General features: G+C 33.2%; 1 protein-coding gene across 2 annotated transcripts in view; it reads left to right on the top strand.

Annotated features, from left to right (window-relative positions):
* The first annotated feature begins 8,293 nt into the window (after window positions 1-8,293).
* The window catches only part of LOC106134013 (UNC93-like protein), a 72,369-nt gene continuing 57,264 nt past the window's right edge, over window positions 8,294-23,398 (top strand). For both annotated transcript variants that reach the window (XM_060953633.1, XM_060953634.1), the window contains exon 1: window positions 8,294-8,508. The gene's annotated coding sequence lies outside the window, so the exon portion shown is untranslated. The remainder of the gene's footprint in view (window positions 8,509-23,398) is intronic.

The raw sequence follows: 23,398 nt of genomic DNA on the forward strand, positions 1-23,398 counted from the left end.
TAATAATACGTGAATAAAACAAATGCATGTAGTAACATCGCACGTTTGGAAAATATTGTTATGTCTTTGATTACTTGCGCCCAACACGGTGCCGTCCACTTTTGAGAGAATTTGTATGTTAAGTGGATTACGTTATTAATATTTTTCTGTCTTTTAAACAGTCGCAACAATCATTTTCCTCATGAGAAATCGATACGATGTTAACTTCCTACATTAGAAATATCATAATTTATCGTCGTTAACTAAAGAACCATTTGGTTCAAAAATTTTAACACATATACCTTACAGGTACCTTACAGGCTTTACCATATAGTAATACTTAATTAAATTTGTTTGTTTTTTTTTTTGTATCCATCGCAGTGATACTTAAAAAAGAATAGAATATAGTCACCAAGAGCAGATACATGGTTAACAATATTCTACTTTTATTCAAATATCACTACAATGGTAACTTACGCCTGGAGCGTTTATCTTATAAGGATATTTTTAAGACAAATCATAGCACGTTTTATTTTAACATAGCGCCATCTAGAGTTAATAGAGTAATCAATCAGTCATAAGTCCAAGACGTAATTAGATATATTATTTTTACTTGTCTTTGCGTTTTGTTCCTGAAATTTTATATGTATGGTAGCCAAGCGTGAAGCATTGTTTCGAGCAGGGCTTCACGCTGGTTTAAGTGTTAAAAAGTAGGTGATTTTAAGTGGAATAAAAAGTTAATTAACTTATTATGATATACGATATATTCGGGTTCTGGTTCGGGGACATACTACATTATGCTTCGCGGGCGTCCAACCATTTACATTGAGTAAGTACTTATAGGTTTAATTCCTTTACACAAGGAATTTTTGTTTTGTTGTTATGTTGATTGGTGTTGATTTTTATTAATTTTATAATTATCAAGGCAAGATATAGTAAGCAAAATAATGTAGTTTCGCTTTCAGTTTCATCAGACCTAGACTAGATCATATTTGCTTAGGTTAATATTTAGGTACCATTGTAGAGTCTTACTTCCTAACGCTTGCATTCTCTAATCTCTGGAATGAAACTCAGTTTGGATCATAGTTACACTGCCAGTTGCCTGAATGTGCAGTTTATTTTACGACGTTTAATCACTATAAGATACACCATAGCAGAGCATTACAACTAATTAACATAACTCAGAAAATAGATATTTGCCGCAGTAGAAGTTGGACCAGTGCTAGCACCTTTTACGGCGTTTAATGTTAGTATCTAGTAAACATATTCAAAGAACTTATTTTCTCTTTCTTATCATCAAGAATACTCGAATGCGACCTATATTACTCTGACAGAATTTAAACGGTTATGCGAGCATTGTCACACACGCCTATAAGTGCATTCAAAATTCATAGTTTTTTAAAAATACCTCTCTTACCTCATACATTTCAATTAACAAACGCCCAGTTGACTTTATGAAGATTGTCCCTGTCCATTCAATGCTCAAGTAATAATTATTGGAATTGATTTTAATTGATATCGGATTTATTTCCGGAAGTGTCGCAAGCTGCTTGTTGTAGGTACCATTAGCACCGATTAGTCTGAAGGGACATTTCCTGCTTTATGTACGTGGATGCGCAAGCGCAACTTAACAATGGCTAGTGTTGACGCTTCTTCATATAAGTATCTTAGTATACACAACAAGATTAACTTGCTAGAATAAAGCCGTTGCCACATAGATGTCAGTCTTAGTAGCTTAGTGTAGTTTGTAAGTTTTATTTAATTAATTTTTTTATTTAAACTTTATGAACGTAAAATGTACAAAAGGTGGACTTAATGCCACAAGGCATTCTCTGCCAGTCGAACCTTTCGACCAAACTGAGATGGATGTATGGGTGGTAAGTTAACTGTAAAAGAAATATTAATATAAATATGAATAATAGATTATTTAATACACTTACATATAATAGTATGACATAGAGTTCTTAGCCCATCCAGAAGAATCCCAATTTAATTAGCTTATATTATGTACGTTACATTCCTGTGGCGTAATATTATTATTAAAGGTAGGTTTTGCCCGTTCCGTTCCCTTGGACACTCCTTGCTACTGACGAAGTACTAAATAATGATCAAATGAGAATATCATTACTCTATGATATTTCCTTTTGGCGTCAACATTTGCGGAAGTTGGACATAGCATCACAATGTGCGTGTAAAATGTTGATATTATGTTTTGATTACCTATCGGTACTTTACAATGGGTAGTATTTAAATAAGTGACTGAATTTAAAGTTTTAAGTGACAATAATAATTAATATTCGTTATAGTATTAAGAAGTGAGCGTCGCGTTTTTGTTGAATCTCGTCAACCACAGTCAGAGCGGCGAGAAGGAGAACTTACAAACATTAATTTGAGTTACTTTAAATACAAAATAGGAACTCCATAATATTTGAGCCTCTTCATATTTGCTTGAGTCAACGTCACGTCCTGTATTTTTGCAATATGCGGTCAATGCTTTTTAAACTGAGCGGTATTTGACCTTAAATGAAGAAAGAATTATATTATATACAATAATAGTAAAACCACTTAAAAAACTATAATCAGAGAATTATTGAGCCTCCTTTTTTATTTAATTTGCATAGGAATTAAATATTCAAAGAAAGACTATGAGCCAAAATAATTAAATATCAAAAAATTGAAAGGTAGGAAATTTAATGAAGCCATGAAAAAATATGCATTTACTTAAAAAAAAAACAACAAGAGATACTATCACTAAATTCTACCTATATTTGGTTAAAGTCTTAGAGGTGGGCTTTGATTGTGCATGGGTAGTTATTATTAAGCCTAGCTAGTACCTCAGTTCATAGTAAAATTAATTTAAAACCAGTCAGCACTGCGCACAGACTTAGACTCACACAAGTAGATAACATTGTAAGCGATGACATTTGCAACGTTTAAGACATAAAAATGATAAGGCCAGCCTCTTATTTATCACGTGTAGTGCAAAAATACGCAAATGCGGAAACTTCCCACACATAATACACTCCTTTTCGACACAGCGGTCATTTAAAGCAAATTAGATCCCTTTGTTGCTACAATATGAATGATACACGTGACTTCAGCACTGTACCTATGAGGTTATGAAATTCCCATGTATAACATAGTTAGTTTTATCCGGTCGTGTGATGAGAAATTGTTTGTTTTTATAATTGGATTAGGCTCGGCATGTACGGTAGCTTGTTTCGGAGATAAGGATTTTTAACTCGCTTGTCCTATCCTACTATTAATATAAATGTTAAAGTTTGTAAAGATATGTACCTACTACTGAACGAATTTTCATCAATTGTTGCTGTAAATGTCATTGAGATTAAAGGCGGACGAATTCACGGGCAAGTACCTATATAATAACCGACCGATTGAATACGTCCTATAGCAGTGCTTAAAAATATATCTACTGACATCAGTTCTTCTGCTTACTCAATTATATCGTACCGATTTTTGTCTAAAATTAGGCGTGGACCTACACGTTCACCTATGTAAGGTGAGGTTTATACGAGTATATCTGTCCATCAGGGGAGTGGCAGCATTTACCTGAGGGTTGGACGTCGTCAGTCGCCCCGCCTCGGCCCAAGCTATCATTTGGGTCGCTTGACTGCTGCCGCCATTGAAATCGAAATAATATAAGACTAACTGCCACTGTCTGTCACACTCCGAAGGCGGGTACCGAAAACGTGACCATTATAAAGACACACTCTGTAATTATTACATTGTAAGTAAGAAAATATATGTTGATTTTGAGAACGCAACTTAAAGTAAGTATTTATTCCACTTGATGAGTGAGGTTTAATGTTTTAGGAAATGAAATAATAAATGAACAACTTCTAGAAGATTGATCAGTTGTGTAAAGCGTAAAGAGGTTACCAAACTCACTTTGAATTTTTTTAATAGTCAGGATTCTGGCGAAGTTTCGGTAAAAAGAGTACTCTAAACGGACGAATTACCTACTGAAAATATATATAATATACTATATATATAGATATATCTGGTAATAAGTCATGACTTGTTATTGGATTATTTCACTATGTATAGGCGTACTCAATTCCATTATTTCTGTTCCTGCGTTAATTTCGAGGAATCTTGGTGCACCCCGAGACCATTTAAAAGGAACTTATAAGCCAAATTTCAAATCCCTAGCTAGACCTAGCAGTTTGGGCTGTCATTGATATGGCAGTCAATGTCCCCTTTTATCTTACAGTATCTATTTAATTACTAATAAATGCCTTTTATATATTTAAGATGGGTGCAGTTGAGATGGGATGTCCGTTCATGTTTAGTATTCTCACGGACTGTCACTCAACTATATTGTCCTTTTCAGATAAAGGACTCGTATTAAATATCTTAATAATATGTTGATTAGGTTCCTTCAAAGTATATTATTCATCAATCTGCTCTTTGTAAGCTTAGCAGCCTAATATGCCTGGGCATTTTTCATCGTCAAAATATAATACAAATCAGACACAAGTTAACATAATGATTAAGTTGGCAAATCAATCGTTCTGGAAAACAAAAACTTGAGAGAAAAAATAAGATATTGATTGCGCAGAGGCAGGCAGGTCCGCGCAATTAATTTTGTTACCATTGTTTTAGTATTTTAAGGTGATTTAAACCAAAGCAAGGGCTCATAGAAATCGGTATCAAGACAATATACTATTGCTCTCTTCCTATCCCTCCGTGAAAAAGGCTTGAACGTATCTATAAATTACATAATATTTATCTAAGTATTTAGTCATTTACAGGTAAGAAAGTATATAACTAACGCCAGGAGCAATAAGAATGGAATAAAAATATTTTTATATGCATGTGTCTTGAATTTACATAAAAGCAGTATACTACCATCTATATGTAATTGTCTGGGCATGTGAGGTAGCCTCTAAAAAAATTTATATGTAAAGTTTAAAAACTTGGTTAGTTTGTGGATGTAAGCTTCGTCGGTTTTTAAACTAAATATATGTTTTTTGCGTCGTTTATCGAAAACAGATTTTCATACGCCGTTTAGAGACTTTCATTTAAAGGAAAATTACACATTTGTGGTTTCTTATTGACTTTTATATCGCCACGTGGCGCAATAGACTGTATTTACATGATTAGGTGTTTTATTACCTTAAATATTGCTCGTTTTCGAAGTTGTTTACTGGATTTTAATGTGTGGTTACTTCTAGCTCGGAAAAATTTTACTTCAAGGATATGAATACTTCCTACAGATTAAATTATTTTGTAACAGATTTTAAAGTCAATCAAGGGAAAGGAAATAATGGGTTAGGTACTCCTTTGTTGCTGAGGTCTGATGCGTACCGCTTCGTGTAAAACCTGACCCACCCCAATCCAGAAACATGGTCAAAAAGGTGCATTTGGGCCCCTTTACAGAGACGTGGGGATGTAAACGGGACTTAAATTTTAATTTGGAATTCTTCCTTTAGGCGATGGATTAACAACCTGTTTAATCCAACCAGCTAAACGTTGTCGTGCAGTCTTATTAATATTCTGTTCTGTCTACCCCGTAAAAGAGTGATAAAAAATATATAAGGACCCGAAAGATGTATTGATTGAATTAATAACACAAATCTCTCTCTCATTATTTCTTCGCTTCGGGCATGGTGTTCGCCAGCCTACATCTATCTTCCACCTTCCCTTGCGGGGAAGACAGAGCCAGAAGAAAATACTGATAGGGTACGATCAGCTGTTTAGCTTACTGATAGAACTGAGGTTCATATAAAGTACGAGTTGGAATTGTCGTTTCATATAATGTTTGGGAATATAGTATTAAAAAATATCCTCATTTCCTTACAATTTCCAAACATATTGCTCCAACAGTTGCATTCAACGCGGCATTATCTATCAAGTGGCATGTTGTTTTGTATGTAATTACTCATGTTTTCAAAAATGTTCCATTGCTGCACGTATTATTGGCGATAATGTTTGTGAATCATGTAAGTACTTTGGTTTAATAAAACAAATATTCAGGTTGAATTCTTTTGGAATTCAGATAACTATGTTTTTAAAATAATGTAAAGTTTTAACTTACTTACTTGTAAATAGTTATTGTAGAATATCTTAATATAATTTTGTACACAGTGAATTTTTGTTTGTTAGGGAGATTTTGAAAAAAGGAACAAAGTGGGTTTCCAATAACAATACATTATAGCATAAAGCAAAAATTTTTGCTTTTCCATCATACCAGATAAACGTGGTCTTCGGTCTCATGACTATTGATTTTATCTTCCCCAAAAACGATAAGAACATGATAAATGTTTTGTAAAAAGGAACAGTTTTGATCCAATGCCAAATTATCAGGTCCTTTATGACGTTCTTTAATGCACTAGACAAAGTTAGTCAGTTACTTAGTTTCTGCTATAGCTCTAGGTATGTCTGTTAAACGAGTTTATTTTTAAATTAATATATAAATGTATTATTTGAACATTTACTATTGAGAAAAACATAGATGATTTCCCTAAATTTATACAGAGACAAACTGCACAGGAAATTAAAACAAAAACCGGCGGCGTCGCAGGCTAAAGCTAGTATCCGACATCATAACCTGGTAACATGTCTCAAATTGATTGTTTAATTATCGCTAAACCGCTAGAACAGCTAAGTTTCTCCGACCTGGCGACCAATCCCGGCCTGGCCACGCCCGGTATATGCTTACCATGCAAGCGTCAACGGGCCGCTGTCATATAAACGGTGGGTGGTTATTCATTCGTGATAACAAGTGCAATTTAGCAAATGATACGGATTGAAAGCTGCAATTGCTTAAACTCAGCCGGTATTTAATAATCATAATGCTTACATCCTGATGTGTTAGTAAGAATAGATAGAATGTCCAGTCGTCACTGCTTTTGAATTATCAAGAGTATAAGGTGACCTATACTGGTAACGTTAGTAAAGGCACCAATTCAAGAGTTCTTTTCCCATTGTGGTTATATAATTATATTTAGGTGTTATCGATATCCAGTACTGTATGTGAATGTTGTGTTATCGTTCAAAATCAAAATGTTTAAAGTATATTTTCGTATATTTAATATTCAATCCTTCCTTTCAAACCTTCAAACTATATATATTTGACGTCGATAAAAAAAAATCTAATAAATACACTAATACCTAACTACACACACGCATATCACGTCTTTATTTCTTATGGGGCAGACAGAGCCTGGAATTTTCAAAGGTCACATTTAGTTGAGACAGCTGGAAGACACATGAGATGGAATTCAGATTCAGATATGACAGGTTGCTTCTTGCTAGACCGTTGTCTCAAGAAAGTTTTACACAATGTTTATAAGCTTACTAGCTGTCGCCCGCAGCTCTGCCCGCGTGAATAGTGCTCTATGTCCTTCTCCGTACTTCACACTATATGTACCTATGCAAAGAAATAATATATTTCATGCAGATCGGTTCAGCATTTTGACGTTTAAGATAGACAAACATAATTTCACAAATACTATTGGAATGGATATTTAATTGACTTTAATAAACTTCACGGGAAGAAACAACCTAATGTTTCCCATAGGTTTTTTCTTGGCCACCAGATCAGCATGGAAAGCTTGCACTAGATAAATGTGCTCCTATTCCCTTAGTCGCCTTTTTGAAAGAAGTATCCTTAAACACAAGACACAAAATTACTTAATATCAATTTATTTCATAACTAAATATTGCCTGTAGCTTTGTTCGCGCACGTTGTAATATTCCGGTACTTTTCCGGGATGAAAGTTACCCTATGATCTACGATCGGGGGCTAATAGAAGTTATAAGATAACTTCTATTAGCCCCCGTTTATATATGTATTTTATAAGTATGTACTAAATATATATATACTTATTCCTTTATGTTATAATAGTGATGTAAGGGTTGAAATAATATGATGAGAGTAATTCATATTTCTTATCCAAAAGTAGGACATGGTCAACTGTTTTTTTTTATGTAGTCAAGAATTTATAAACTGATATTGATGATTTATTTTATTCCCGAGGTGGTCAAGATTTTAAAAGAAATAGCGGTTGTTTTTGGTGAAGGTGAACTAAAAAATAGGTTTTATTAATACGCGTTATTAACCCAATAATAAAAATGTATGTAATAAAATGGACAGTTATTTAAAATTTTGATATTTTGCAATATTACGCAATGTAATGTGGCTATGCTTTCAGGATATTTCAGGATAATCCGGGCGCGTCCGCGGCGGACGGCGGCAGTGGTCGGCGCAGGCGCAGGCTGTTGCGGCGGGGTGCGCGCACGCTATCATAAAGTGGCCCCCGCACCTCGCGGCCTTCAGTCCCAGCTGAGCCCCGCGAACGCCAACACGCTTTCGCGACGCCCACTCTTGCTGTAATCCGCCGAGGCACAACACGCGATAGTGTCCGCTTGTGAGCAACTTGCGCGCCCTTTCTCTCACGCAGTGTGATCGTGCTTCGGTACGTGAATGCAAAAACGGACTACTCTGTTCACACGAAACACTACGGGGAATCTGCGGTTTGGACCTTTGAAATATTTCAACAGGTGAGTTCAATACTTTGTTTTGTAAACAGGCATAGCGAACGTTGCTGCATTTGCGAGTTGGTGGGGACGCCGATAATGTATTTCGGTTGACTTTCGAAAAAGACTGCGCCTCCTTGATCAGCGGTCTGGTGGAAGCTGGCCCGGCCGCGCCGCTCGCTCGCTGCAGATATGCGTTGGCGGATTGCAAACTAGCCGTTCCCCAGCTTGGATTACCTGTATTACCTACGTTCTTTGCACGACGTTGTACTGTTAAGGTTAACAGCTCTGACGGTATTTGTAAATATTCAGAGGCACTGTGGTAATTTATACCGAGTCACGACTCGGTATCTTCTTTGCTAGAGCTGAATGTATTTAAATATTTCGCTCATATTGATGTCAAAGAGAAAAGTGGCGCTCAATTCGACACGTATGTTTGGTTCTTTTGTTAACGTATTATACCCGCGACTGGTACGAAACACAAAAACCTATTTTAATAACACCTTTCCATGTTATAAGCAGTTTATTATAGTTTATGTGGGATGAACTAAGTATGTTTTAAATAATAAACATTTATAAACAAGTTGCCCAACAAAATTAAACGAATATTTTAATAGATAAACTGCAACATTGAGTTTGGTATTAGCATAACGATTTATTATTTGAATATTAAAAAATATAGCAATTTTTGTGAACACTATGTAACAGTAAAGAGATTTGCAATCTCGTTCCAGGTATGTGTGTATAAGATGTAGCCGTCAGCTGATAGATTAAAATATAAATTGTTATATAACATAATAAACGTTGTTTTGAACAAATTGCTAATAAAAAAAAATATATTTGAATAATAAATAACAAAAAAATATATACGGGACAAATTACACAGATTGAGTTAGCCTCGATGTAAGTTCGAGACTAGTTACGAGATACCAACTCAACGATACTATATTTTATAATAAATACATATATAGATAAACATCCAATACCCAGGCCAATCTGAAAAAGTTCTTTTCTCATAATGCCCTGGATGGGATTTGAACCCAGGCACTCCGGTGTCGCAGACAAGCGTACTATCGCTGCGCCACACAGGCGTCAAATTTAATTAATAATATTTATCTTTTGGATTTTCGCGATAAAATGTTTTCATCTTATGACATCACCAACGGAGATGGGCAGTCTGATCTTAACCTGATAAATTAAATATTTTTTTAATCTTAGCTTTTTATATCTTTTATGCAAAATATAAAATTTTTAGCAGAAATGGCAGAATTTTATTTTAAGTAAAATCGTGGTTACCTACTCTAAGTTAAAAATAAAAATCTTGTTCTAGTAATATGATTATTAATAGAATTTAATATAAAATACATTATTCAATGACGTCAGCTATATACTTAAATGCTTAATTTTTTTATATGCTCCAAAAAGTAGAAACGTTAAAAAAGTATAATAAAGTAGCTAAACTTAAGCTTTTTTTTTACAGAATTTTTTTTTCTTGCCTTGATTGGTGATGTGAGGTAGACCAAGTTCCTCATAAGCCGTGTTTACAAGAAAAATTTTTCATTTTTTTATAAGTAAGAATAAATATAAATTTGAAACTGTTAAAAACAATATAGCATTAATAAAAAAATCAAAAGAGACGCGTCCGGATTTAGGATTATAAATTTTCCTTTGTTGGTGAGTTTTCAGAAACGTACACGAGTAATGCAAATATTGTTATCGCATTGTATGTTATTTTCAAATTGTTTTTTACAAGCATACGTATACGTATTTATATTTTAATATCGTGTCCATTGAAATAATACAGAATATTAAATTTTAATGATATCCTTTTTTTGTAAAATACCCATATCTACATTGAAATGTGTATGACACGACACCATAAGCCGTTAGTTAGGTTTCTATACTACATATACTGAATTATTCTTTTATAAAAGTAGGAAAATACTCTCCATTTAATATATTAGTATTTTCTTAATAATTTTACGGCAAAGAAAATTAATCCTCTATTGCCTTTCTTTTTTATTTGTTAGAATTATATCATAGTTAGATAAATTAATAAAACTCAGTGTCAGAAATTAAGAAAAAAGAAACAGTTTTGTCATGTTAGGATTACAATAGTTTCTTGGCTTATGAGAATAAAAACAATTTCCTATATTTGAACTGATTCCTTGCGAGAATTTTGGAAAGATGCGTAAAGCACATCAATAAATATGTCATCAAGTGTAGTTAACACTGTTTATGATATCTAAATATATTTTGTTCACATATTTAAATTGTAAAAATAAAAATAAAAAATGGTAAAATATGTTTGTTTGCTTTTAAGTATTTACCAAATAAATATAAATAAAAAGGCCGCAGTAAAACATCTCGATAAGAGACGCGTAATATAAAATTATGGCGTTGTATTAGAAAATAACCAGATTAAGCTGGATAATACTGGATATTATACTAGTTCGAGGCGGCCATGCCATGCTATGTAGAAATATGGGGAGTTGCATAACTTGGGAAGTTTGTCGAAGCACCGTTTAGCTATTTATTTGTATTCTCAACGCGATCCGAAGCGATTAGAATTTAACTCGGTTTTAGCTGACGATTACTTAGTATTCTTTAAAGATATGCTATTTTTTTACAAACGAATTGGAAGACCCGAGACGTAGATGGGTTGAAATTGTGTGCTTTCTATTTACTTACTTTAATTATTATTCAACATTACATTAAGTTGTGGAATAATAACTAATTGATTTATAGTTTTATTTAAGTAGGCACTTAATTAAAACTAGATTACTAAAACCTTATGCAGCGGAGCTATTTTTTATATATTGTAATTACAGTTTAATACTTGTATTTATGTCTTTTATTATTAATGAAAGAAATTTATAAGGCAGAGCTGCCTGTGTAAGTGGGACACGGCTGGCTTCGTCGAACTTTCAATGACCAAAAGTCTTAAAAAAGGAAGGTGTAAGGATTACCCGTAATAGTTGAGTATGCATGAAAAAAGTAGGTAATGGTTTTGGAAGAAGCGGGAGAGGCTAGTAAGAAACGTAGCAAATGGAAATCCATAGTCTCCGCCTATCTCAATGGGAGGCAGGTGTGATGGTATGTATGTATGTACATCTTTTAATACATGGTGTCTTTCGGCGACTTTAAAAAGGCTACAACTAACTTTGCAATCAGACATTTTCAAATAATAATACAAATACAGATTTTTTAATATAACTTATTCTCTCATCATTGAAAGTGCGCCGAAATTTTCAATAGTAATTAATTCCTATTTAATCCTCATTATGAAATGTAATAAAAACAAGGAGTTAAATAAGCGTTCTTGCCTGAGAAGTAGCCGCAGTTTACATAATTTAACGACCGAATCGCGTGTAAGACCACTTTACGAGCAGAATCATCCTTGAGAGTTTATTACTTACGAATTAAGATTGACGAAGTTTCAGACGACTAGCTAGCCCTTGAAAATATAGGTAAATAAACTGATTAAAACAAAATTTAATGAAAATTTTGTAAATAGGCCATTACTTTCCATCTGTGTGTAAAGGGATCTATATCAATCATTTTATTAAATAAAGCTTTAATAGCTTTAGACCATATAATAAAACTATTACTGATTAACTTACTTAACATATAATCTATATGTTAAGTTTCTGGAACCAGTAGATTCGACTGTTAGTTGTCTGTCAGTCTGTTAGTTAATCAGTAAATATAATACCGTAAGGTATTGTATTGACGGTAATTTCTCAATGATTTTCAAAGATCAATGGGGCGTGAGGTCATGCACAACAATTAGTTGAACAAATGACACACATAGTAAGGTGAAGGGTAGCGTGAAAATATTAAAAAAACAACGCAGTGGGTACCTAGTCATAGTTTTTTAAAAGCGCCGCGCGCGCATTGAAATAACACGGTCAAGATATGTTTTCATTAGGTAACTGTAGAAATTCCTCATTAAACCTCTAAAATTTGCAAATTATATTTTAAAAATTTAAAAAATATATAGAAAAGCAATATAGATACTTATAAGTCACAAGCGTTCATTTTTTTGGCATAATTTCCAGGACCATCGCTGCTTGCTCATATAAAAAAAAAGATGCAACTCCTTTCAGTTTATTTTTGGCGGGAACCGGTTGAGTACTTGCAAGTGCAGGTTATGCCTGGGATATAGCAATTTGCGATGGCCAATGTAGGCATGTGAGACCGAGGTGAGGCTTGCTGGCAAAAACAAGCCAATAAGTTAGTCTTACAGTTATTAACAGTCGTGCATCTTTGGGGACTGTGGACAACTCAAATTATAAATTGATGCTACTTTTGAAAACTGAAATTCTTTAATAAGCAGTTTTGTGAAACATTGTATAATAATTTTCTTATAATGATTATATAAATGATTACTTATTTGAAAATAAATTAACTTTTAAATGAATCTAAGTATCCAATTTGTTTTGAAATATTTATTTTTACATACTTAAATACATATGTATATATAGTCACGTCTATATCACTTGCGTGGTAGACAGAGCCAACAGTTTTAAAATATCTTTATTTTTATTAGTTTTATACACGTTAGGACGATACTTTTTTAAGGCAAAAATTACGTTAACAACTTTATGATGTTAAAATATATTTTAAAATATTTCAATTTATTATTAGTTTTCAATTGACCTTTGGATTCAGAAATAGCGAGACAGGTGGTCCATCGCCTAAGAGGAGAATACCAAGTTTTTAACCTTCATTTAACGTTTTCAATAAATAAGGAAATTTTTATTTGTCGCTCCAAAGTTCTCTAAACTGCCTCCCGTGATCTGGTGGTCACAACCAAGTCTATTTTTAATCTGCATTTGAATAGTAATTCGTGATTATAACTTTAAAACCGTTCTGCTCAGTCACATTTATTTTAAGGTGTATCTCCACTATTTTGAATCAAATTTTCCTTATAATTCATATAAGTCAAATATTTGCACTTAAAACAAATATAAATAGAAAATGTTGTCATTAAATTGCAATTATTTCGTCACTTTTCTTGTTCTTCAATTTAAAGATAGGAAAAGTCTTTTTTCTTGATCATAAATCAATTTAAATAATACCGAATTGTTACCGGCTATTAACATCTTTACATTTGCCACTCCATCCACATTTAATACTCTCTTCACGCAAGCTTTTCGGTTTAGGGTTACTCTTTCGCAATCGTCCATTATTTGATCAAGTCCACTTTTAACTTTTTACAAATATTTCCTGTTTGCCTACAAAATTCGTTCGTTCGTAAAGATAACGATATCTAGATAATACTAACGCCTTATGGATGTGCACCTCTTACAGAAGATAAAGGGAAAGGTACAGATATGTTAATGGCTGCCCAGAACTGGTTGCTTGGTGTCGAGCATTAAAACCAAGGCGTTCGCCGTATTCATTAGGTAAATTGCTGTTGCACATCCAGTTAATTTATTTCAATGTTTATTATAGATATTGGAGGCAGGTTCACAGTTGACCGCTTCAAGTATAAATTTTGTAGGTACATTATATTATTTAACGGTCTCTGTGGCGCAGCGGTAGTGCACTTGTCTGTGACCACCGGAGGATCCGGGTTCGAATTTCGGCCAGGGTAAGATGAGGAACGAACTTTCTCTGATTAGCCTGGGTCTTGAATGTTTATAAATGTATTCATTACAAAATATAGTATTTTTGGGTTAGTACCTATTTCGTAAGACGAGTTTGGAACTTACTTCGAGGCTTACTCAATCTGTGTAATCTGCTCCGTATTTATTTATTTATAAGCCTTTGTTGCGCTGTAGCTACAGTAGCAATAAATATTTTATTAATACAGTACAATAGCAATTTTTTTTTTAATTTTAAAATATAGTTTTACTTAGTTCTTCGGTTTATTTATTTTAAATTCAATATATAACTAACTATGATTTACGCTCATCATTCATAGGAAGTATACGATGAAATAATTAAAAAACAATAACTAGGTAATTGTCATATTGATGTTTTAACTAAACAACGCTATTAGCAGCGTGCTGCGATAGTATATGCATATTTACTTTATATTTCAAATATTTTCAAGCAAAAGTTTATCACTCACACACCTTGTGCACTGATAGCATACATTTTATAGTTTTTAAACGTGTACGTACTTAGATAATTTTAAATCATACGTACATTGAATAACTTTAAATTTACACCTGATGGCACTAAAATTACAGGGGAATAGAAATATTTTTATCTAGTTTTCCATAAAAAAACAGTCTTAACACGAACTTTTTTAAGCCGCTTAAACAATAAAGTAATTATGGTCCTATACCTCAAACTAATCCTTAAAAGATGCAACCGGGATTACACTCAGATGATGAATCTTTCTTAAATATAAACTTTAAGGTCCACCTACTGTACTTTCGAGGCTCAATAAAGTTTTAAATAAATAAATAAACTATATAACAGGAAAGTTAGCCCTAAATTAAGTAAAGGACTGTGTTACAGAAACATACCAAGGTAACTGCAAAGCCTGTGTTCAATCAGGATCATAGTTATAGGCGTACCACAAGTTCCTTTCCGAAGAAGGAATACAAGACGGATGATTATATGAGTCAGGCCAAAAGGTACGGGTCATAGTCCACTTCTTAGGTATTCCTAATAGTGTCCTGCGCAGGTGGGAATACAAAGTTGACAAGTATATAGCTAACCGTTAGACGTACAAGGAAAATCTATTCGCTTTCACGTTCCAAACCAATGTTTGTTTACAATATGCATCCGTTGCGAAAACTACTTCACAAGTAGGTACTTATGTTGTAATGTAGGGTTCAACAAACATACTTAAAACTAGAATATGCCCGCGACTCCGCCCGCGAGCTACGATAAATCCCGTTAATTGCCATTCCTGTGGAAACTCACATAAGGAAACTGCAATTTTGAATCTTAAGACTTACCGATTTTGGTAGTGCGTTGTAATGTCAGTCATTCAATCAATCGGTCGAAAGAAAAATATTGTATCGTTGGCGATTGTTTGAATAGCGCTGAGACGTGACATATTTAAAATGTCCCAGAGTCTGTTAAAAAATAGTGATCGCTGAGATTAGAGTTTCAGCGTGGCTTCGAGTCTTTTTAAGACTATTGGCTCTGTCTACCCCATAGGAGATTAAAGGCATGATGTAATAATCCGATGTGAGAAAAAATCTTTTATTTTATACAATACTGGTAACACATGATAAATTTGGTTAGTTTTAGTACCTACCTACAAGTAAAATGTACAAAATAAATCATACCTATTGATATAACATGCGCAACATTTTATTTTCTTTGTTTCTTTATGAAAAATAATCCGTGAAATGTCCTCATTTTTTTTATCAGTTCACGTGTTGTTGTAGTGGACATACCTGCTATGGAGGAAAAACTATTATCATAATAGAAATACATAGTATGTTCAAAATATAAAGGTTGGTTCAAACAGCACTGCTTAGCGCTTCTCACGTCAGAAACAGGCTTAACAGAAGGAGATATTAGGAAAATATGCAAAAAAGTAATATTTCAGTCTTACAGTAAAATATATGTATATATCTAACCACTTAAAATTCGTTTCATTTTTTGAAATATATAAAATCATACATTACAAATATTCCGGTATTTTTATTGTTGTAAAAATACTTTCAAAATTTATTAATACATAATGGGCTAATCTAGGTGTGCATGTATATGTACTTATTTTTATTAAGGTTTTACGCTTAATCTTCTGAACGCATTTGTATGAAACTTTAGATGCTAACTTTGAAATCAGAATCACCATTAATATTGTAAATATACGAAATTAAGTTTATTTGTTTGTTTATCGTTTTGAAATTTTGCAAAGATGTAATGAAGAGTCTGGTGAAGGACAGGGTAGGTACTTTTCATCCCGGTAAGTACTGTATCTCCGGTGAAATTTGAAAAAAAAAACTGTATTTATTTGGAAGGTTGTGCTAAATTCGCACGTGTAAGTAGCATTTTTTCGCGGCTTATAGTAAATAAATTAAGTCTACGTACTCGAAATTTTCTGTACATATGAGTAATAATAATTGAATATGAAGATGCGAGGCCGTGATAAGCTAAATTCGCAATTTTAAATCCATATCAATGTCGACCTAGCAATAAATCAATTTGACACGACTTTATTTAAAGTTCAAGTTCAGCGCAGCCGAGTGACCGACATTAGCATTTAGTTACATATATTTCATTTATTTACGGAAATAAAATGTCTAAGATGAGTTTATCCATGAACCACAAAGTCATAAAATTGATATGGGCTTTTTATAGTGATAGGTACTTAATTTATCGAAATGACTGAACGGCGCCGTCAGCTGCATGGCTTTATGATGAAGTAACAATTCGCCCTAATTTTGAATGACATTCTATAATTAGAAGTATCATTCACTGTATGGAACTTTAGAGAATATGACTGTCATCTAGAATTATCCGGATTCTTAACTTTTTCCATACAAATAATAAAATTGTAACTGACCGATGTCTGTACTTGCAAAAAATTGATATGGGGGATCTACGTTAAGACTAATCAGAAGCCCAAAATGTTATTTTTTCATTTGTCTTTACGTTTGTATACTTGTATAACGCTCAAACTATTGTTCCGAATTGATTGCGGTTTGGTTCGGCTTAAACTTGTGTACAAAAATTTCTTCTACAATTTCACTTTGGGGAAATACATGGAGTGAGCTTATATGTATTCTCAGTGAACTTTTTCAGCGAACAAAGGTGCCAGGGCACCAGGTAGTACAATAAGAGTTGATGAGACTCGTTCAGTTTTATCGTTTTAGAATGAACTTCAGACCTTTCGAATGATTTTCAATTGCTTGTTTACATAAATTCTGATTTACGTCATGGTTAGGTTGTAAAATAAAATATAAAAACTGTTTGTAATAAAACGTATGTAGATATTATTTGAGGATAGATTGTTGTTGGAAATATTCCTACTTTATTATTTTTGCTGTTTTAAGTAGTTCTTTTAAGACTAGTGATTTTTTAAATTGAAATAAATCTTTGGACTTTCCCATGAACATATACAAATCGACAAAATCGATCCGACAAAAATATGAGGAAAATTTGTCTGTTTTGCCTTTATTCAGATTGTGAGTCGTTAATTACTATTCTTACACTAGAACTAATTTATTCAACCTCCTGTGTGTTATGTAATAATTATATCCATTAGCTAATTAATTAAGTCATTAAATTTTATCAAGTAGCGGGTGCCTATGTTGATGTAGCAATTAACACAGTAGTGAATAATCTTTTCGTTAGTGGAAATAATTGAGTATCAAGCAATAAAAATAAGAGCGAGAAAGGTAAGAAAGTATTTTATTCAGTAATATAAGAAGATTTTAAATTTGCAGCATATACACCTTGTTACGTCTGTAAATAATACCAATACAGTTATACAATTTGTTAGCATCATGATCCAAAATTCCAAGCTTCTTAAATTCTCTTATGTACTAAACCGCTACTTCTATTAGTTTCAATGTTACCTAATGGCATAAGAGGTGTAATACTTTAATATGTCACAAACGTCTGAAAAAACAACATAACATACATAACATAATAATTATAAACATACATTTTGAAAGTACCTGAACTCACATAAAGTGCGTATTTCCACTATTTTCCTTGGCGCACGTTTCAATTTCGTAACTTGTTTCTGAATATATCGAAGGCAGAAACTTGCGTAATATACAATAATTCATATAACTCACAAAAATATAATATTTGTTTTATGTAAGCCATTCGTATCCGGGAAAGTAAAGTGTTTGACACTATTGTTGAGAAATTAAGCTAAACTTGGCTCGTTCTTGTAAATATATGAGACAAGTACAACATTACTAAATTAATTGCTCGTGAGAAAAATATATTCATTAAAGAATATCAGTATGTACCGATAGAATAATAAAATCTCATCACAGCATTTAGGGCCTTTTTTAACTTATCGGCATTTCCACAAAATGAGAAAGTGACTGAGAAAGCGATTTTTTAATCGATAAATATTTCGAGATTTATTTCGTAACCCACATTTTTACTAGTTAAAGTTGTACATATATAAAGGAAAGAAGGTGCTTTAAAATATCCTTCCGAAATGTATGCCTCAATGATATAATTGGTTATTCTTTCGTTTTCTATGGTTTTTTTAAATTAGTATCTTAGAACACAGTTATATACACCTTCATTATGTACAACTTTATTTAGGTTCCTCTTACTTACCCAGTCCATTTCATGATCATGCTCAAAACAGAGGATGTTACCAAGGCTAACGCTGGTGGGAAGAATAATTTTGATTTACTTACTGACTGGTTACAATATAGAGTGGGGCTTTTCCATGTAAGTATCCAAAGATCAAAAGCGTTATTGTCTTTACAAAATCTTCATTGTCACATACACATGGACGACAACTGCATGATAATTACGAGTAATAATCCATACCCGCTGAGTAAACACTTCGTTTAATGAATGGATACTAAGAAATGGGCAAAAACACTCCATGACTCAGACTTAGTGCCAGATTAAAGAATAAAAATTATTTGATCTACGTTCCTGTTCCTTTATTGGGAAAACTAAAAAGAAAATCCGAATCTTTGTATTTCTTAATCTTTATTTGAGCTGGTACACGCTAAAATTTGTTTACTTTTGTTAATATTTTTTTACAATCTCGTAAGCCTGAAGTAAACTTTAAGTAGCAAATACAAATATTATTTAGGTTAGTCAGTGTTGTTAGGCAGACATTATCTAATTACTAACAAAGTAATCTCCCAAGTACCATATAAAATAATATAATTTTATTTACATCATACAACTTACGCGAAGCGGGGTAAACATAATTAATGTATTTTATAATTATTGTATTTGGAAACTGAATCAAAATCGGTTGCGTGTTTTAAAAAAGAAAAAAAATGAACGTGGCGAAGAAAGTGTTAGGGAAGGGGTGACTTTATACGACTTCTTTATAAAATGTTGATAGGACTAGCGTGAGTCAAACTTGCAAAACCAGTAATAAATTTTTGTCGCATATTTACGAAATTTCGCGTTACAGAGACGTACCTACTAAAACTAAACGGTGATCAGTTTAGCTTATTATTTGTATTAACTATTTATTGCCAGGTTGTATATGTACGACCTGAAAAAAGGTGTCTTTCATGTTTATTTAAAAAAAGTCATTTGTTACGTATAATGTAGCTGTATTGGGCATTAACAAACCAAAAAAAAAAATCACCCACCAATGTTTCTTACATTAATGTTTCCACCTTAACTCAGTCTATTCATCGTCCACTGTATCTTTCCACTAAACACCGCATTCACACCTCGTTACAGAAATTAAACTAATGAAGCTAAACTAAATACTCATTCGTTTGAGAGTACTGGATTAGGTACACTTCTATTGAGCGCATCTCGATCACAAATATTTAGATTGTGTTAGGTTTGTGCGCCGCAAAATTTTGTTTTAGCATACAAACGTACATACATATAACCACGTCTATATCCCTTGCGGGGTGGACAGAGCCAACAGTCTTGAAAATACTGATAGGTCATGTTCAGCTGTTTGGGTTAATGATAGAATTTGTTTTAGCCTTCATTAATAACGCCGTTTTCCGAATTGAAGTTAAAAATATCAGATTGTATTAAGAGTATGTAGCGAGTATGGTATGTAGAAAAATATTGTTCCTGACTACCTGTTAATGCATGTAACAGCTGTGATGTAGGTTCATTTTTGTATTGCATTAGGTAGGTACTGATCATTAAGGTAACTTAATTAATTGTCTAAAATACAAAATGTTCACAAACCGGCTAAAGTAATTAATTTTTGTTTATCAAGAGCTAATTGTCTCTTATAAAATTGAAGATAAATAAATTCAATAGTTCTATTCGAACATGCCTATAGTAAGAACCTTACACTTGCACTAAAACTTACTAACTTAAATGGTATTAAACTTAAGTCACAATTTAAAAGCAATATACCGTTAGATATTATAGAAGTGGAGATAAAACAGCTACGGTGGCGATGCAATCAGAATATATTAAAAGACGGGAAGTAAATGATTAGTTTGAACAGACGGAAGATACGCCGATGCGCCTGCGACACCGGAGAAGGACGATAACATTATCATAAGTTGTTAATGATTTACTTAACTTCTAACTGGCTTCCAACCAAGAAAATGTCATACATATGCCGTGCCGTGTGGTTCCCGGCACCAATACAAAAAAGAATAGGACCACTCCATCTCTTTCCCGTGGATGTCGTAAAAGGCGACTAAGGGATAGGCTAACTAACTTGGGATTCTTTTTTAGGAGATGGGCTAGCAACCTGTCACTATTGGAATCTCAATTCTATCATTAAGCCAAATGAAAAAAATAGCTGAATGTGGCCATTCAGTCTTTTCAAGAATACTTTACAGAAATATAGACACATTCCTTGCGGGGTAGGCAGAGCCAACAGTCTTGAAAAGACTGTTAGGCCACTTTCAGCTGTTTGGCTTAAGGAAAGAATTGAGATTCAAATAGTGACAGGTTAGTAGTCTGCCTTGAAGAATTAAAAGTTTATTACCCTATCCCTTAGTCGCATCGATATCCATGAAAATGAGAGTGGTCTTATTATTTTTTCTATTGGTGCCGCGAACCACACGGCACATAATACGGTAATTGCTCATGCTTGCAGGTTTTTCATCGCGTTCTGGTTTTATCTTTGTACGAAGGTGGATAAAAAATCAGTGCAACGATATAATTGGTTGGATAGGCGTGACATTTCTAGTAATTCTGTACTCGAGAATAGTAGAAATGTAATCATTATTGCGTTTTGCGTTTATCTTTGATCTTTGATTCTGTGCGTTATCCGTTCGAAACTCCTAATTTATAGTTTCACTAGGTTTCATCTCGATAATATCCGTTTTGGCTAAATTCGGAAAATTGTCACTTATGATTTGACCCTAAGACCAAATAAAGGTAGCCATATATCAAATTTCTCTACCCTTCGATTTCGATTGTGCGGTGTATGACAGTCACTCAATGAATCGGTCATTTTCTTCTTTTATATATTTATACTCATATAACTATATAGATTATCGATGACTCCTCTATCGATGAATAATCTTGGTACTGATTTGATACTGCTAATGAATTTGGTCACAGTATTGGCTGCGGTGGAACCGGTCAGTCACTTTCATTGAATCAGAGTTATCGCTGTGACATTGTTACACCAATTAATTTATTTCCTTTTGTTGCGCCTATTTCTCGTCGCCTATTGTTTTAAATATATTTATCTAGTTTGTTGTTTAATTCTCTTTTACGGTTATATTGTTAGTACCTATCTTAACTTAGGTTGTTTTCTGACATTTGGTTGTAAATAAAAACGAAATTATTCCTAAAGACGTTTTAATAAACTGATAAGCTTAATATATGCAGTGTAGTTTGTTCCGCCGCTTCTTCTGCACATGCGCTTTGGAAGCGGAAATTAAATTTAAGTTATGTGACGTCAATAAGTGATACCTTGTATCCAATTTTGAAAATAAATCTATTCTATTCTATATATAGTCAATATTTTTCCGATATTAAACTTACTCCTAATGTCTATAATACTCCTAAATATTTAAATGGGAATTTCATGAAGATTGTCAAGAAGTTAAAACGTGAAGGTAACTTCTTTACGCTAAAGGGAAAAACACACTATCCTATTAATAATATTATAAAGTATCTGCCAGATTGGAGACAGACGAAATTGTATGTAAGTATTGATTAACATGAGCAGACAACAATAGAAAAAAGAAATACCATTTTTTTAGGTATTAGATATTGCAGACAAAGGACATTTCAGTAACTCGTTAAAACGGTGTAAAAGTAATGAAGCGTATACACAATAGTAATCAGCAAACATACATCTTGAAGACACTGTTAAGTCGGTCTTAAAGGTCGACACACATTACCTGTTGAGGAGATAATCCATTCTAGGTATATCCAGAGAATGTTGTGATTTGAATGAAGAAATAGTGACAGGAATAGTAAAAGGAATGTTTAGATGGTTCGGTCATGTCGAGACAATTAATGAAAGCAGGCTAACTAAGGAAATATACAAAGGGAGTGTGAATGAGACTGTTGGAGTAGGATGCCTACCTTGATTAAATCAGCTTTTTCTTGAGCTTTTTTTTTAGCAAAGAGTACCCGAAACCGACGAGATTGTGTGAAGAGAGTTATGAATGTGGATGAAGCGAAAGAAGTATGCAGGGATCGTGGAAAGTGCAAATATGCGGTCTGTGACTACCCCTCCGGAAAAGAGGCGTGTACGATTAATGTACATATGTAGGTATATCTATTAATATTATAAATAGAAAAGTGTGTAAGTACTTACCTATGTCGGTCTGCTATTCATGATTAATATAATTTAAATGATTTTATTTAATTAATATAAATAAAGATGTATAAATCTATACATGAAATATGTTCGTGAGTAATAACAGAATAAATAGTAAATAGGAATTTTAGATGTATTGGATAGTATATACAAGTATAAAATACTGAACCAAACAAAACTGTGTCCACAGCTACCGCATCAGTATGTACAAGGCTTTAAGCAAACAAAGTAAATATCGAAAGGAACAAGCAACCGTTAAGCCGTTAACTTGGCATACATAATCTCGCTGGCATCGTTTAGAACTGGGTTTTCTGACTTCCCATTGAGAGGATCGATGTCTGCAGATGATACGGTGACACTCGATATTTTAAAACCCCGTTATTTTTTCGTATCGTGTGACAGTATTGTTGGGTGACCGTATTATAAGCGATTTGAAATACTGGCGTAATTGTTACGGGCATACACGGTAGCGTTATCGTTTCTCAATTTGCTGGTGTCTTAGGTATTCATCTATCAACATTTAGTTATACTCTTTGTTTGTAAATTTCCCCC

The sequence above is a fragment of the Amyelois transitella genome, chromosome Z (genome assembly GCF_032362555.1).
Source record: "Amyelois transitella isolate CPQ chromosome Z, ilAmyTran1.1, whole genome shotgun sequence".
NCBI classification, from domain to species: Eukaryota; Metazoa; Arthropoda; class Insecta; order Lepidoptera; family Pyralidae; genus Amyelois; species Amyelois transitella.